The following is a 13,523-nucleotide window of genomic DNA, read 5'->3' as shown; positions in this document are numbered from 1 at the left end:
GCCTATAAGATTCCCCAGCTTCCCAAGACCTCCATCAGAACTAGGTTGTATCTAATGTCCCATTACAAGTATATTCGGAAGAAAAGTCCTATAATAAATCTTCATAACTTCACTCAACAAACATGTATCATGTATCATATCTGGATCACGCCACATATGGTCCATATAGAAATAGATCATACCACTGTGAACAATCAGGACAGATTTATGTCACATATCCCATTTTTTTTCTCTATAAAACATGCGAATATAAACCTTACAGACGTTCATAAATGTTGTACGCATGGAGCCTGCCGATAGTCCTCAGGTGCCTATTAATCCAAGACCATGTTCAGAAATGTTCACAATCAATACTAAAGATGTTTCCACCAAGTGCAGTCTAGTCTCCGTCCCTGGCATGATGCATCACCAAGTCCTAGAGGCTTTTTAATAATGTAGTTACGGTAATATTATGTAATAACCTACCATGGACCATACCATTGTCCATCCTTGGTTAACATTTCCTTGACATTATAAATTGACCATAAAAACCTATACATCTGCTTAGAGGCGTAGCTAGGGTTTTGGTCAGGGGGGGCGAAGCTTCTGAGTGGGCCCTAACCAGGTGACCTTCATTACAACTCGGTGACGCGCCCTAATAGTGTAGGAGAACCTCAGCAGATGACCGCGCTGTTACTGAAGATAATCTCTATATAACGACCAACATGGATATTACCGCCATATGGTCAGTGGTAGATACCAGCCCTACAGAACATATAACAGATCACTGCACAGTTACAGATGATGACTTACCGCTGACGTTCTTTATGATGGAATCGTTCATTTTTCCCATCTTTTCCATCTGGCCCAGACCGACATGACAACTTCTTCCAGCAACGACTCACTAGCAGAGAATACAACAAAGACACGTTTCACTTCTCACATTCCAGCCCCATCACCATCTATTCCCAACCTGCACAAACCCCTCATCCTGCTGATACCCCAATACTGAGCCGCTGCTGCCGTATGTGTCCCTATTACTGCACCTGATACCCCAATACTGAGCCGCTGCTGCCGTATGTTTCCCTATTACTGCACCTGATACCCCAATACTGAGCCGCTGCTGCCGTATGTGTTCCTATTACTGCACCTGATATCCCAATACTGAGCCGCTGCTGCCGTATGTGCCCCTATTACTGCACCTGATACCCCAATACTGAACCGCTGCTGCCGTATGTGTCCCTATTACTGCACCTGATACCACAATACTGAACCGCTGCTGCCGTATGTGTCCCTATTACTGCACCTGATACCCCAATACTGAGCCGCTGCTGCCGTATGTGTCCCTATTACTGCACCTGATACCACAATACTGAGCCGCTGCTGCCGTATGTGTCCCTATTACTGCACCTGATACCCCAATACTGAGCCGCTGCTGCCGTATGTGTCCCTATTACTGCACCTGATACCCCAATACTGAGCCGCTGCTGCCGTATGTGTCCCTATTACTGCCCCTGATACCCCAACACTGAGCCGCTGCTGCCGTATGTGTCCCTATTACTGCACCTGATACCACAATACTGAGCCGCTGCTGCCATATGTGTCCCTATTACTGCACCTGATACCCCAATACTGAGCCGCTGCTGCCGTATGTGTCCCTATTACTGCACCTGATACCACAATACTGAGCCGCTGTTGCCATATGTGTCCCTATTACTGCACCTGATACCACAATACTGAGCCGCTGCTGCCATATGTGTCCCTATTACTGCACCTGATACCCCAATACTGAGTCGCTGCTGCCGTATGTGTCCCTATTACTGCCCCTGATACCCCAACACTGAGCCGCTGCTGCCGTATGTGTCCCTATTACTGCACCTGATACCACAATACTGAGCCGCTGTTGCCATATGTGTCCCTATTACTGCACCTGATACCCCAATACTGAACCTCTGCTGCCGTATGTGTCCCTATTACTGTACCTGATACCCCGATACTGAGCCGCTGCTGCCATATGTGTCCCTATTACTGCACCTGATACCCCAATACTGAGCCGCTGCTGCTGTATGTGTCCCTATTACTGCACCTGATACCCCAATACTGAGCCGCTGCTGCTATATGTGTCCCTATTACTGCACCTGATACCCCAATACTGAGCCGCTGCTGCCGTATGTGTCCCTATTACTGTACCTGATACCCCGATACTGAGCCGCTGCTGCCATATGTGTCCCTATTACTGCACCTGATACCACAATACTGAGTCGCTGCTGCCGTATGTGTCCCTATTACTGCCCCTGATACCCCAACACTGAGCCGCTGCTGCCGTATGTGTTCCTATTACTGCACCTGATACCCCAATACTGAACCTCTGCTGCCGTATGTGTCCCTATTACTGTACCTGATACCCCGATACTGAGCCGCTGCTGCCATATGTGTCCCTATTACTGCACCTGATACCCCAATACTGAGCCGCTGCTGCTGTATGTGTCCCTATTACTGCACCTGATACCCCAATACTGAGCCGCTGCTGCCGTATGTGTCCCTATTACTGTACCTGATACCGCAATACTGAGCCGCTGCTGCCGCATGTGTCCCTATTACTGCACCTGATACCCCAATACTGAGCCACTGCTGCCGTATGTGTCCTTATTACTGCACCTGATACCCCAATACTGAACCTCTGCTGCCGTATGTGTCCCTATTACTGTACCTGATACCCCGATACTGAGCCGCTGCTGCCATATGTGTCCCTATTACTGCACCTGATACCCCAATACTGAGCCGCTGCTGCCGTATGTGTCCCTATTACTGCACCTGATACCCCGATACTGAGCCGCTGCTGCCATATGTGTCCCTATTACTGCTCCTGATACCCCAATACTGAGCCGCTGCTGCCGTATGTGACCCTATTACTGCACCTGATACCCCAATACTGAGCCGCTGCTGCCGTATGTGTCCCTATTACTGCACCTGATACCCCAATACTGAGCCTCTGCTGCCATGTGTCCCTATTACTGCACCTGATACCCCAATACTGAGCCGCTGCTGCCGTATGTGACCCTATTACTGCACCTGATACCCCAATACTGAGCCTCTGCTGCCATGTGTCCCTATTACTGCACCTGATACCCCAATACTGAGCCGCTGCTGCCGTATGTGTCCCTATTACTGCACCTGATACCCCAATACTGAGCCGCTGCTGCCGTATGTGTCCCTATTACTGCACCTGATACCCCAATACTGAGCCGCTGCTGCCGTATGTGTCCCTATTACTGCACCTGATACCCCAATACTGAGCCGCTGCTGCCGTATGTGTCCCTATTACTGCACCTGCTGTGTGGTTCTCTGTGCCCTCTAAATTCTAAAGCACCCCTCTACAATATAGTAATGCCGGGTGCAAGTGCTCTAGAAAACAGTGCCCATATTTTGCCCCTAGAAAGTAATCATGCCCTGTGTGCCCCTTTGATAGCTACAGTAACCTGAGTTCCCCTATAACAATAAGTGCCCACTTTATTAAATGTAATGTCCCGAGTTTCCCCCTGTACATCTCCCCTATACACAGCATGATGCTCTCTTTTACACAGTATACTAATCCCTTTGTAGCCTCCAAACTGTTTGATGGCTCCAACAATATATAATGACCTCCACACTGTAATCTCCACACTGTATGATGGCCCCCTAGATAGCCTCCATATACAGTAGCATAATGCACCAAATAGTCCACAATATAGTATAATGCACTCCCCATAGGCAGACTCTATAGCATACGGCAGCCCCCATAGGCAGACACTGTAATAAGGCAGCACCCCCATATAGGCAGACCCTGTAATAAGGCAGAATACCCATAGTCAGACCCTGTAATAAGGCAGCACCCCCATAGTCAGACCCTGTAATAAGGCAGCACCCTTAGTCAGACCCTGTACTAAGGCAGCACCCCCATAGTCAGACCCTTATATAAGGCAGCCCCCATACTCAGACCCTGTAATAAGGCAGCACCCCACAGTCAAACCCTGTAATAAGGCAGCACCCATAAAATAAATAAATAAATACTCACCTCTCTTCTTCCTGGTTCCTGCGCTGCTCCCTCTGATCTCCGGGCATCGGGCAGTGACGTCATCACGCCCGCTGTCAGTGTCAGCGACGTCAGACGCCGGCACTGACAGGGTGATGATGGGAGAAGGAGCGTAGAGACATGCAGCTCCATCTGATTCTGTAACTGCTCCTGACCTGCTCATTTACTCTCTCTATAAAACCTGGCCAGACCTTCTCATCCTCACCTGTGAAAGTTTTGCTTCCTGGCTTGCTGGAATTGGTGTGCTAAAGTTGGAGTTCGTATAACTACTATAATACTGCACCTATTTGTAAGAATATAACTATTATAATACTGTCCCTTGTGTACAAGAATATAACTGCTATAATACTGCTCCTATGTACAAGAATATAACTTCTATAATACTGCCCATATGTACAAGAATATAACTACTATAATACTGTCCCTATATACAAGAATATAACTACTATAATACTGCTCCTATGTACAAGAATATAACTGCTATAATACTGCTCCTATGTACAAGAATATAACTGCTATAATACTGCTCCTATGTACAAGAATATAACTTCTATAATACTGCCCATATGTACAAGAATATAACTACTATAAGGGTATGTTCACACTATGCGGTTTTTACCGCGGAACCGCCGCGATTTTTCCGCTGCGGGTCCGCAGCAGTTTTCCATGCAGGGTACAGTACAATGTTACCCTATGGAAAACAAAAACCGCTGTGCCCACATTGCGGAAAATCACGGAAAAAAACGCGCGGAATTGCTGCGGAAAAAAGGAGCATGTCACTTCTTTGTGCAGAATCGCAGCGATTCTGCACCCATAGAAATGCATTGATCCGCTTACTTCCCGCATGGGATAATGTGCGGGTTATACCCGGGGTGGAGGAGAGGAGATTCTCCTCCAGGCCCCGGGAACCATATTTGAGTAAAAAAAAAAGAATTAAAATAAAAAATAATGCTATACTCACCTCTGAAGTCTCAGCGCTGCAGGCGGCCGTCCGGTCTCAGGTTTGCTATGCGACCAGGACCTGCGGTGACGTCGTGGTCACATGACCGTGACGTCACGAAGGTCCTGGTCGCACAGCATCTTTGGAACCGAACCGCCGCCTGCAGCACCGAGGAGATCGGGACGTCAGAGGGTAAGTATATAATTATTTTATTATTTTTAACACTACTATTGATGCTGCATATTGCTGCATATGCAGCATCAATAGTAGGGGTAAAATCCTGCAGCGGAACCCGCAGGACAAACCGCGATAAATCTGCAGGGATAACCGCAGCGGGTTTGCCCTGCAGATTTATCAAATCCGCTGCGGGAAAACCCGCAGGACAGGACGCAACGTGTGAATGTGGCCTAATACTGCCCATATGTACAAGAATATAACTACTATAATACTGCCCATATGTGCAAAAACATTACTGCTGTGATACTGCCTCATGAATATGTATACTCTTATAATCGCTTGCATTTTTGGATGATGGTGAGGGGAGTTTCCTGGTTTCAGAATCACACAGAAAAACATACATTAAGTTGTATGCAGCTGATTGAGTGACCTTTAGTTGCCAGTTAGTCACTGGGAGTTTGCAGATTGCGCAGACTGACTTCTTGAATAGGGAGGAGAGAGATAATTATGGTCAGGAGGACACGGAGCTTTGAAAAGCATACTGTATTATACAGGTAAAATAAAATAAAAGCTGACAATTTTTTTCCTGAGGCTTATAAAATGGTCAATAATACACGACCATGTTTGTTTTGTGCCAGTTTTCATCATAAACATGTAAATTCCGTGTAGCGGTGGGATATGGGGTAATAAAGGGTTAATGTCACCTTGCTAATGTAAGGTGACATTAAGCCTGGTGAATAATGGAGAGATGTTAATAAGACACCTATTCTTTATTAATCTAATAGTAGTAAAGGGTTAATAAAACACACACATTATGAGTAAAGTATTTTAATGAAATAAATACCCATGGTGTTTTAAAATCTTTATTGTACGCTTAATCCACCTGAAGACCCTCATTCTGTAAAAAAAACCAAAAAACATAAAAACGCAACAATATCCCATACCTCTCCACCAGTGCAGTCACGTTCCACGCTGTAAATCCATCTGAAGGGTTAAATACATTTATAGCCAGGAGCACTGCTAATGCAGCTATTGCTCCTGGTTGTAAAAACTGGAGAATGAATGGAATGCAGGGGAACGTAGCATCGTAGACTTGCGGTGATGCGCCCCCTGCTGGTATAAAGTCATATGAACTGTAGTGGGAAAATATTCAGAAAAATTCCCACGCAAGCTCGCCGTACGCATGACACACGGATAATTTTATGAGAAAAAATTGCATCCTCGCACTGAATACGGATCACTGTTCAGGAACATTTCTGCGTATTGCGCCTGTAAGAAACTGACCGTATTTCCCTACGCTAAGTGTGACACCGGCCTAACAGTTACTTTACATATGACCTTTTACCTTATTAAAGGGGTTGATCCACTATTAAATATAGCACATCCGTTGTATAGACCATAAAAATTTAATAATATTTGCAATTAACATGGTGTTAAAATACTGACCCTGTGAAGAGTTCTTCAGCGATGTGCAGGTCCATCTAATGAGCTAAATGTCGCTAACGGTTTACTGCAAAGCAGCCAATAGAAGCAGGGTTTTGCCCATAAATGATTTCTATTGGCTGATCTGTGACAATAAGGAGAGCTAATGAACATGTTTGACCAGCAGCAAACAGCTCATTGGATGGACCTGCACATTGCCTTAAACTTTGACAACCAGGTGGCGCCACAATTGGCAAGGAAATGTCATAACTAGGGATGGGGGGCCTGTGGATATTCGGGTCTGTCAGCTTAGGCCAAACTTTTTTTTTTTTTTTAAATTGGTTATCATAATGGTATCCGAACCTGAACCCGGATCCCATTGGGGGCTCGAACATCAGGCGATTTCCACACTTTCATCTGTGTGAAATCGTGGGAAACACCGGCTCTGATCAGCAGAAAGTTTACACGTTACTGTCGATCGAACTCTACGGTTCCCACGCTGTCACACAGATGACAGCGTGGGAACCAGCAGCTGGTGGTGAAAAGGTTACAGCCAGTCAGGCATCAGCTGATGAGTTCTACTCTCATCAGCATACACCGTGACTCCTGAGATTATTCACCAGCCGACGTCTGTCTGTGTATTTTACTGTACATGTATTTAGCTAATAAATAAAATAAAAAGTGGCGTGGGGTCCCCCTTAATTTTACTAACCAGCTGAGAGAAAGTGGACAGCTAGAGGCTAGTTTTTTATTCTGGGAAGGGGCCAATATCTATAAAGGTTCCCAGCCTATTAATATCAACTCTCACAGCTGTCTGTGTAGTTTTTAATGGTTATTAAAATGGGGAGGACCTCCCAAAAAATGAAGTGGGGTCCCTCACCTCTATTCAATAACCAGCAAAGGCTAAATAAACAGCTGAGGAGGAGCCACTGATATTGGCCTCCTCTCCTCCTAGGCTAAAAACACAAGCCCTCAGCTCAAATATTTCTTTTTTTATGCTCTATACATGTGTATTGGGCGGCATTAGCTGGTGCATTGTATAGCACATTATTAGTGCACTGCTTGGCAATATTTTAGAAGAATTATGCACAGTATATCGGTCGTTTATGTATTATGGCGGCATTAATTTTTGTATTGTATAGCACATTATTAGTCCACTGTTTGGCAATATTTTGGAAGAATTATACACAGTATATCGATCGCTTATGTATTATGGCTGCAGTAATTTCTGTTGTATAGCACATTATTAGTGCATTGTCTGGCAATATTTTGGAAGAATTATACACATCATATCGGTCGTTTATGTTTTATGGCGGCATTAATTTCTGCATTGTATAGCACATTATTAGTCCACGGTTTGGCAATATTTTGGAAGAATTATACACAGTATATCAGTCGTTTATGTCTTATGGCGGCATTAATTTCTGCATTGTATAGCACATTATTAGTCCACGGTTTGGCAATATTTTGGAAGAATTATACACAGTACATCAGTCGTTTATGTATTACGGTGGCATTAATTTGTGAATTGTGTGGTGCTACTATTTTTTTTCACCACGGGCCTCCATCTTTCCCTTCCATAGTAAATTTTTTAAGTCTTTACATTACATTTTGGGCTTATGAGGGCACCTCCTAGGAGAGACCCTTTATAACTTTAGATATGTAGATGATGGGTCTTTTTTTTTTTTTTTTTTGAGGCTTTTCATGGCCTATACATTTTTATTATGCCTCGGCATCTTGATTCTGTGTCTTCTCTAAATCCCAGTTTACAAACTTTAGCAGCGATTTCTCATCCGCAGCCACCAAGCCAGCGGTGCCGCGATATGATGTCTCTTATACATCTGCGCTATTTATAGCAGGCATGGAAGCTTTCTGCATACACCCTACAGCAACATCTCTCTTCTCCTCCACTGCCTTCCTATGTGCCAGTCACAATGAATTTACTTATTAGCTGGTGCCTGCTATGTTCCTATTCTCCGGCTGATAACGAGTATAAACGCACAAGAGGCGAGTCGTTAAGACAATTCGCCGGCCTCCCTGTCTTTGCACTCAGCTACAAATGCCTGACATGTGCAGAGCGCACAGATTAATTGCTGCTGCTATTGTGGAAGAGAACAAACCTTTGCATTGCACATGAAAGATAATGTGATCATCATTTCACAGGCTTGTAACGGAGGCGACTGTGCGGGCTAAATCCACTAACCTGTCTTATTGGTTAACCGAAGATATTGCTTCCTTTTCAGAATTTCCCAGTTGGGTATTGCTAACCTGATATTGTTGATTTTTCCTTCACAGCTATGACTCCAGCCTAACAACATTCTTGTACATAGGAGCAGTATTATAGTAGTTATATTCTTGTACATAGGAGCAGTATTATAGTAGTTATATTCTTGTACATAGGGGGCAGTATTATAGTAGTTATATTCTTGTACATAGGGGCAGTATTATAGTAGTTATATTCTTGTACATAGGGACAGTATTATAGTAGTTATATTCTTGTACATAGGGGACAGTATTATAGTAGTTATATTCTTGTACATAGGGCAGTATTATAGTAGTTATATTCTTGTACATAGGAGCAGTATTATAGTAGTTATATTCTTGTACATAGGAGCAGTATTATAGTAGTTATATTCTTGTACATAGGGGGCAGTATTATAGTAGTTATATTCTTGTACATAGGGGCAGTATTATAGTAGTTATATTCTTGTACATAGGGACAGTATTATAGTAGTTATATTCTTGTACATAGGGGCAGTATTATAGTAGTTATATTCTTGTACATAGGGGCAGTATTATAGTAGTTATATTCTTGTACATATGGACAGTATTATAGTAGTTATATTCTTGTATATAGGAGCTGTATTATAGTAGTTATATTCTTGTACATAGGGGGCAGTATTATAGTAGTTTGTATTCTTGTACATAGGGGGCAGTATTATAGTAGTTATATTCTTGTACATAGGGGCAGTATTATAGTAGTTATATTCTTGTACATAGGAGCAGTATTATAGTAGTTATATTCTTGTACATAGGAACAGTATTATAGTAGTTATATTCTTGAACATAGGAGCAGTATTATAGTAGTTATATTCTTGTACATAGGGGGCAGTATTATAGTAGTTATATTCTTGTACATAGGGGGCAGTATTATAGTAGTTATATTCTTGTATATAGGAGCAGTATTATAGTAGTTATATTCTTGTACATAGGGGCAGTATTATAGTAGTTATATTCTTGTACATAGGAGCAGTATTATAGTAGTTATATTCTGGTACATAGGAGCAGTATTATAGTAGTTATATTCTTGCACATAGGGGCAGTATTATAGCAGTTATATTCTTGTACATATGAACAGTATTATAGTAGTTATATTCTTGTACATAGGAGTAGTATTATAGTAGTTATATTCTTGTACATAGGAGCAGTATTATAGTAGTTATATTCTTGTACATAGAAGCAGTATTATAGTAGTTATATTCTTGTATATAGAGGCAGTATTATAGTAGTTATATTCTTGTACATAGGAGCAGTATTATAGTAGTTATATTCTAATACATAGGGGCAGTATTATAGTAGTTATATTCTTGTACATAGGAGACAATATTACAGCAGTTATATTCTTTTACATAGGAGCAGTATTATAGTAGTTATATTCTTGTATATAGGGGCAGTATTATAGTAGTTATATGCTTGTATATAGGAGCAGTATTATAGTAGTTATATTCTTGTATATAGGTCCAGTATTATAGTAGTTATATTCTTGTACATAGGACCAGTATTATAGTAGTTATATTCTTGTACATAGGAGCAGTATTATAGTAGTTATATTCTTGTATATAGGGCCAGTATTATAGTAGTTATATTCTTGTACATAGGGGCAGTATTATAGTAGTTATATTCTTGTACATAGGGGGCAGTATTATAGTAGTGATATTCTTGTACATAGGAGACAATATTATAGTAGTTATATTCTTGTATATAGGGGCAGCATTATAGTAGTTGTATTCTTGTATATAGGGGCAGTATTATAGTAGTTATATTCTTGTACATGGGGAAGTATTATAGTAGTTATATTCTTGTACATAGGGGCAGTATTATAGTAGTTATATTCTTGTACATAGGAACAGTATTATAGTAGTTATATTCTTATACATGGGGCAGTATTATAGTAGTTATATTCTTGTACATAGGAGACAATATTATAGTAGTTATATTCTTGTATATAGGGGCAGTATTATAGTAGTTGTATTATTGTATATGGGGCAGTATTATAGTAGTTATATTCTTGTACATAGGAGCAGTATTATAGTAGTTATATTCTTGTACATAGGGGCAGTATTATAGTAGTTATATTCTTGTACATAGGGGCAGTATTATAGTAGTTATATTCTTGTACATAGGGGGCAGTATAATAGTAGTTATATTCTTGTACATAGGGGCAGTATTATAGTAGTTATATTCTTGTACATAGGGGCAGTATTATAGTAGTTATATTCTTGTACATAGGGGCAGTATTATAGTAGTTATATTCTTGTATATAGGGGCAGTATTATAGTAGTTATATTCTTGTACATAGGGGCAGTATTATAGTAGTTATATTCTTGTACATAGGGGGCAGTATAATAGTAGTTATATTCTTGTACATAGGGGCAGTATTATAGTCAGGGCCATATTTGCCACTAGGCACGCGAGGGCACGTGCCTAGGGCGGCGACATTGCGGGGGGCGGCACCTGAGCAAGGTGTGTTTTTTTTTTTTTTTATAAGTCCCGGCCCGGGTCAAAAACGCGACCGACGGCCCCATCCCCCCCGCCTCCGAGTCCCCCCGCCTCCGAGTCCCCCCACCTCCGAGTCCCCCCGCCTCTGAGTCCCACCCACCGTCCTTGAAGACGATACTCACCTGCTCCAGCGATGCCTGGTCTCAGCGTCTGTAGCGCGTTCTGAGTGAGCGGTCATGTGGTACCGCTAATTAAGGTCATGAATATGCGCATATTCATTACCTTAACTAGCGGTACCACATGACCGCTCACCCAGGAAGAAGGCGCTGCGGCGGGACAGAGCCGGAGCCGGAGGGATGTCGGCGCGGCGTGTGGGACAGGCAACTGACAGGTGAGTATGAGGGATGAGGGGTGGGCGGGGGGAGGTGTTATGACCTGGTGGTCAGGACAATAATGGACCTGGTGGTTAAGAGCACACGGAATGACCTGATAGTTTCTGATAATAAAGGACGAGCTCTGGGACGTGGGAACTCTACTGACCGCAATCCCTAATCCTATCAAACACACTAGAAATAGCCGTGGATTGCGCCTAACGCTCCCTATGCAACTCGGCACAGCCTAAGGAACTAGCTAGCCCTGAAGATAGAAAAATAAAGCCTACCTTGCCTCAGAGAAATTCCCCAAAGGAAAAGGCAGCCCCCCACATATAATGACTGTGAGTAAAGATGAAAATACAAACACAGAGATGAAATAGATTTAGCAAAGTGAGGCCCGACTTACTGAACAGACCGAGGATAGGAAAGGTTACTTTGCGGTCAGCACAAAAACCTACAAAAAGACCACGCAGAGGGCGCAAAGAGACCCTCCGCACCGACTCACGGTGCAGAGGCACTCCCTCTGCGTCCCAGAGCTTCCAGCAAGCAAGACAACAATAAAAATAGCGAGCTGGACAGAAAAATAGCAAACCAAAGAAATACAAGCTGGAACTTAGCTTCTGCTGGGAAGACAGGTCACAAGAACGATCCAGGAGTGAACTAGACCAATACTGGAACATTGACAGGTGGAATGGAGCAAAGATCTAAGTGGAGTTAAATAGAGCAGCCAGCTAACGAATTAACCTCGTCACCTGAGGAAGGAAACTCAGAAACACCCACCAGAGGAAGTCCATGGACAGAACCAGCCGAAGTACCATTCATGACCACAGGAGGGAGCCCGACAACAGAATTCAGAATAGGGAGGATGGTAAGCCACCCGCGCCATGCAAGATGGCCCGGGAGAAGGAGCGGGGGAGGGGGTGGAGAGATGAGCCATGCATAGGGAGGGGGGGAAATTATGAGCGCCATCAGCCATGCATAGGGAGGGAGGGGGGGAATTGTGAGCCATCAGCCATGCATAGGGAGGGGGGGGGAATTATGAGCGCCATCAGCCATGCATAGGGGGGGAAATTATGAGCGCCATCAGCCATGCATAGGGAGGGAGGGGGAATTGTGAGCCATCAGCCATGCATACAGGGGGGGGAATTATGAGCCATCAGCCATGCATACAGGGGGGGGAATTATGAGCCATCAGCCATGCATACAGGGGGGGGGGGATTTATGAGCCATCAGCCATGCATACAGGGGGTGAATTATGAGCCATCAGCCATGCATACAGGGGGGAATTATGAGCGCCATCAGCCATGCATAGGGGGGGGGGGAAATTATGAGCGCCATCAGCCATGCATAGGGAGGGAGGGGGGGAATTGTGAGCCATCAGCCATGCATACAGGGGGGGGAATTATGAGCCATCAGCCATGCATACAGGTGGGAATTATGAGCCATCAGCCATGCATACGGGGGGGGGAATTATGAGCCATCAGCCATGCATACAGGAGGAGGGGGGGGGGGGATATGAGCCATGGCCATTATACAATATGGAGCATCATGTGGGGCCATTATACAATATGGAGCATCATGTGGGGCCATTATACAGTATGGAGCATCATGTGTGGCCATTATACAGTATGGAGCATCATGTGCAGTCATTATAAAGTATGGAGCATCATGTGAGGTCATTATACAGTATGGAGCATCATGTGCAGATATTATACAGTATTGAGCATCATGTGCGGCCATTATAAACTATGGAGCATCATGTGCAGTCATTATACAGTATGGAGCATCATGTGAGGTCATTGTACAGTATTGAGCATCATGTGAGGTCATTATACAGTAT

The 13,523-nt window shown here is 43.5% G+C and overlaps 1 protein-coding gene across 2 annotated transcripts in view; it reads right to left on the bottom strand.

Moving 5' to 3' along the window:
• The window catches only part of KCNIP2 (potassium voltage-gated channel interacting protein 2), a 494,922-nt gene that overhangs the window by 330,787 nt on the left and 150,612 nt on the right, over window positions 1–13,523 (bottom strand). The gene's annotated exons all lie outside the window — the stretch shown is intronic.

This window comes from Ranitomeya imitator, chromosome 2 (genome assembly GCF_032444005.1).
Source record: "Ranitomeya imitator isolate aRanImi1 chromosome 2, aRanImi1.pri, whole genome shotgun sequence".
NCBI lineage: Eukaryota > Metazoa > Chordata > Amphibia > Anura > Dendrobatidae > Ranitomeya > Ranitomeya imitator.
The sequence above is the reverse complement of the archived record's forward strand: the minus strand, read 5'-3'. Positions and strand labels throughout refer to the sequence as shown.